The sequence below is a fragment of the Penaeus japonicus genome, unplaced genomic scaffold (assembly GCF_977035675.1).
Source record: "Penaeus japonicus unplaced genomic scaffold, GWHDUDI00000001_assembly GWHDUDI00000018, whole genome shotgun sequence".
Taxonomy (NCBI): Eukaryota; Metazoa; Arthropoda; class Malacostraca; order Decapoda; family Penaeidae; genus Penaeus; species Penaeus japonicus.
This window is the reverse complement of record NW_028234420.1, coordinates 10,138,448-10,143,447: the sequence shown is the minus strand read 5'-3', so window position 1 is coordinate 10,143,447 and position 5,000 is coordinate 10,138,448.

The following is a 5,000-nucleotide window of genomic DNA, read 5'->3' as shown; positions in this document are numbered from 1 at the left end:
ACAGTAAGTTGAACGAGCACCCGTGAAAAACTCTACGGACACATCTTGTCGGGATTCACTTACTGGCTAGATCTCTGCCACAAATACAAGTATCTCTATATATGGTATAAAATAAATTAAAGAACCTCTATATATTACAGAATTCCAAAAGCAGCTTCAACATGAAATAGAGAATTCAACCTTGCAGAACAACACCAAGTCATAAACTCTTACACCACTTAAATATACCCTTAGGTAGGACCCCATGTGGACGTTCTATTCACCTTAGAAAATGTCTGTAATGAACGTACCTTATGCAAATGTCCCTAAAAAACATATATCGATCCACAATGACGATGACATGAAGAGGTAGGCAAGAGGGAGAAACCTGTGCTTATGACTGTGAGTGCCACAGTAAAATGCATCCCTACTGGCACAGGGGCACATTGTAGACACTGCCCATGGTTTGAATTACCTTCCTCTTCTCGTTCTACCTGCATATGCTTCATCGGTGGTATATTAGAGTAAGAGGTTGGCAATTTGTTGTGTGCCATCGCTCTATAAAAATACTACTTGCTAGAGACCGTGTATGGGTGCCATTCAAGGCTCTCTTTCCTTCTGGTGCCATCTAAGTTTTGGATGTTAGGTGAAACCCATTTCGCTTAATAATACGTAAATTTCAGTAATTATGACTGCAATTATCATCATCACCCACTCATTATTTATAGAACAATAAAATAACACAGTGATTCAAAATCCCCGAATATCATGTACGTCACGACGCCCGCCGTCAAGCCAAAAACTCATGTATGTCATGACACCCGTTCGCAATGGGTCAATTTGTAATATAATGTTATCAATAATGTCATGAGCCTACATCAATGTATCAAAGCTTGCCCAGGTCTGTGTAGTTAGCCACCGTGGTAAATAAAAAACTAAACTAAACTAATTGTATCCAAAGAGACACCTTTTCCTCTGCTGTATCTATACTGATGGAATCCCTTTCTGTCGCTTATAGAATGCTCTCCAGGTAATAAACACTCTCGATCATTTTTTTTTTTAAATATTGCTAATCATATCAGAATATAGATATATCACACAAAGCAACGAGGTCATGTTACATATTCTCTTTTGATATTATCGCATGTTGGAACCCTTATCATGCTAATCGCCTAGCAGGGTCAGCCTCCAATAAGCAAAGAGTGACTATGCTAGGATTAGATTCTCCTTCAAGAAGGACTTAACTGAACTGATAAACTCCCAAAGCTAATCAATTCTCAAAGGCCTGAAAGCTGTAGTGTAAAGCATTATTACCGAGTTTGGCAAGGGAGATTCATCGATGGTTTATATAAGCCAAACAGGACAATGTGATATAATAAGCGCAGGAATTAGTTTGCAACAAGGAATGTGGAAGAAACTCAGAGTAAACTTTGCAGTGAAGAACATAAGCAAACACAAGCGCATTTTGTTTCAATTTGCCATCTAGACAGAGCTATGAAACTATTTCTTGTCAATGGAACTAATATGATAATACTCACAATAACATCAAAAACAATAATACTAATAATAAAAATAATGCTAGTAACAATGCCTACAAAATGAGTATTGCGAATAAGAACAATAATAGCAATAATGGTAATCATTACCATGATTTTAATGAAACGGATAATAATAATCAAAATAACAATGATAATGGTAATGAAATTGATGATGAAAAATGATAATGATAATAAAAAATGATGATAATGATCATGATAATAACAATAATGATAACAAACCACTTTGACAACAACAACTAGTAATATTACTACTGCTGCTGCTACTACTACTACTATTGATAATAATAATGATATTAGAAATTATATGATACTACTGCTAATACTAATGATTATGATACTACAACTACTACAACTAATTATGATAATAATAACGGTAATAGTGATAAATGATAGTAATCATAGTAATGATAGTGGTAATAGTGATTTTGATGATGAAAATGATAACACTGATAATGATGATGATAATAACAATAGTGATGGTAATGATGATATTGATGAGAAAAGTAATGATAATGATAACAACGATAATAATAAAAGTAATAATAGGAATTATAATGAGAAAAATATGAATGATAATCATATAGATAACAATAATAATAAGAATTATATTGATGGATAAAAGTAATAATAGTAGTGATAATAATGATAATGATAGTAATGCTAATAATAATGATTATAGTAATGATTGCAACGATAATGTTGATAAGGATGATAATAATAGTAATAATGATAAAAACGATACAAACAATAATAAAAATAATAGTAACAATGATGATAGTAATAATAATAATAATAATAAGAGTAACAATAATAAAGATTATAATAACGATAGTAATAATGATGATGATAGTGATGATAAAAATGCTGATAATGAAAATGATAACAACAATATTGCAGATAACAAAAATGGAAATAATGAAGAAAATTATGGTAATGATAATACTAATATTGGTAATAATAATAATAAGATCACTAATAAAACTAAGAATTATAATATCAATGATAATTTGCAATAAGGATGATAATGATAATTGATGATAATGATAATAATGGCAAAAAGGAATAGTGATAGTAATGATAATAACAATCATGGTGATTGGCAATAATGATAACAGAGATAATGCTGATAAGGATAGGAATACTGATTGTAAGAATAATTATTACAAAACTAATGATGATAATAAAAGTGTTAATGGAAAAGTAAAAATGATATATCAACAATATGCCAATAATGATGACGACAATAATAACAATAATCATAGAAACAATGAAATATCAATAATAGTAGTAAAGATGAAAATAAGGATTAGTACCAATAATGTTAATGATGATAACAATCATGATAATAATAATATTAATGATAATAATTACAATAACAGAAATGGTTGGATACGCTGCTACTAATTGCACAAAATAATTATGATTGGCTCCTCATCCGGTTATTTGTTTCAAACGATATTAATCCTCGAAAAAATACATTACATGCATTACGATAAAAATAAACAGATGAAATTAATGAATAACTTATTGGTAATTTTGATTCATGAATCATAACAACATTTGCATTGTTCTGTTTACTCATGCTTCTATCATACTTTATTGATGACATCGTATTGAATATCAGTAACATAAACTTTCTTCTTTTCTTAGTAAATATCATTAATCATAACTGTTATGAAGCGAATGGACTCCGTTAACTTTCTTTATGATAACAACAATATAAAAGTTATATGCTTTCTAAAGAAGATATTAGTTTTAAAGATATGTTAATGCAAATTTAGGAGAAGAACAAAAATCTATGAGGCAATGCAATACAATTTCATCATATGCATGTGCAATACCATTGCAATTCACAGGATTTTATATCTATAGGAATTGCCGGAACAGATTGACTCAATTTAACAACATAATTCTCCGTTACTATGGCAACAGACCAAGATTAGGAGAAACTACTCTGTTGCTTCTTTTCTCTCCAGAACTATTTTCATTCCTTTTAGCATCTCTTTATCTATTTCTCATTTCTATTGCTCTCAGTACTTTATTTTCATTTATCTATTGTTTTTGCCTTTCCATCTTTCGATTTTTTTTATTTGTTTATCTCTTTTTTTTCCCTCTCCCTTTATGTATCAATATCTCTCTCTCTCTATGTCCCCTCCTTTCTCTCTCTCTCTCTCTCTCTCTCTCTCTTTCTTTCTCTCTCTCTCTCTCTCTCTCTCTCTCTCTCTCTCTCTCTCTCTCTCTCTCTCTCTCTCTCTCTCTCTCTCTCTCTCTCTCTCTCTCTCCCTCTCTCTCTCTCTCTATTTCACTTCACTCCCCGCCTCTCTCTCCCTCTCTCTGTTTCACCCTCTCCCTATCTCAGCAGAGGATAGTAATAAGTAAGAATCACAGAAGGTAAATGAAATCACATCGAAATACAACAAAGGGGCAACAGAAGCAACGAGCAACCCAGACATCACTGCACTTTGCAATCCCACTTTCCATTAACTGCCACTACCCGTCTCTACTATCTAGATTCAGTTACGCGCAGAGTACTGTACACTGCCGGCTGTTATCACCCTTTCCTTTGCTGTTTGCAGGCCTTTGTATGACTCTAACTGTGCTTTCTGTTGTGCTTTCATGATAGCTCGGCCGCCGATGTGCTCGTATCCTCCTGGTTGCAATGCAATAGTGTGTTGTTCATGCAGGTACGTGCAACATCATAGGGGAGGTGATTAAAAGACATTTTACGATGGGATGAGTTCTGGCGTTCTGTCAATAAAATGAACAAAGATGAATAAACAAAGTGAAAGGAAATGTATGTAGAAGTGAATATACTGGCTGTCTTTAAGGAGATAATGCGATTGTATAAAAGGTAATTAGAATATATTGATAAATGGAATGATTCATTAAGAATTTCAAAAAGACGTATTACACAACCTACACGAAAGAGAGAGAGGGGGGGAGGGGGGGAGAGAGAGATAGACGCTTCCTTTTATCTTTCTGGCTCTACCTCCCCCCCCCCTCTTCTCCCTTGCTTTACTTCCCTCTCTCTGTCTTGTTGTCTTTGTGTGTGCATGTGTGTGTGTGTGTGTGCGTGTGTGTGTATGTGTGTGTTTATGTATATATGCTAAAATGTATGTATGTATTTATGTATGTATATATGTATGTACGTATATGATTATTTATGTATGTACGTATGTATTTATTTATGTATGTATGTATATATGTATGTATGTATGAATGTATAAATGTATGTATACTTGTGTATGTTTGTGTCTCTATAAATGGTTTGTTTGTGTGAACGCTTGTGTGTGTAAGCAAACACAACATACGAGTAACATCAGGCAACAGATACAGTGAAAAGTTCAAGTGGAAATGATAAAAAAACCACACTAAATAAGATTTGAAATTGCATTTGCTATCCATCTCCAGTGGCTTGCAATGATCACATCCCCTTGAACCGGAGCACCAACCTTTGTGTTG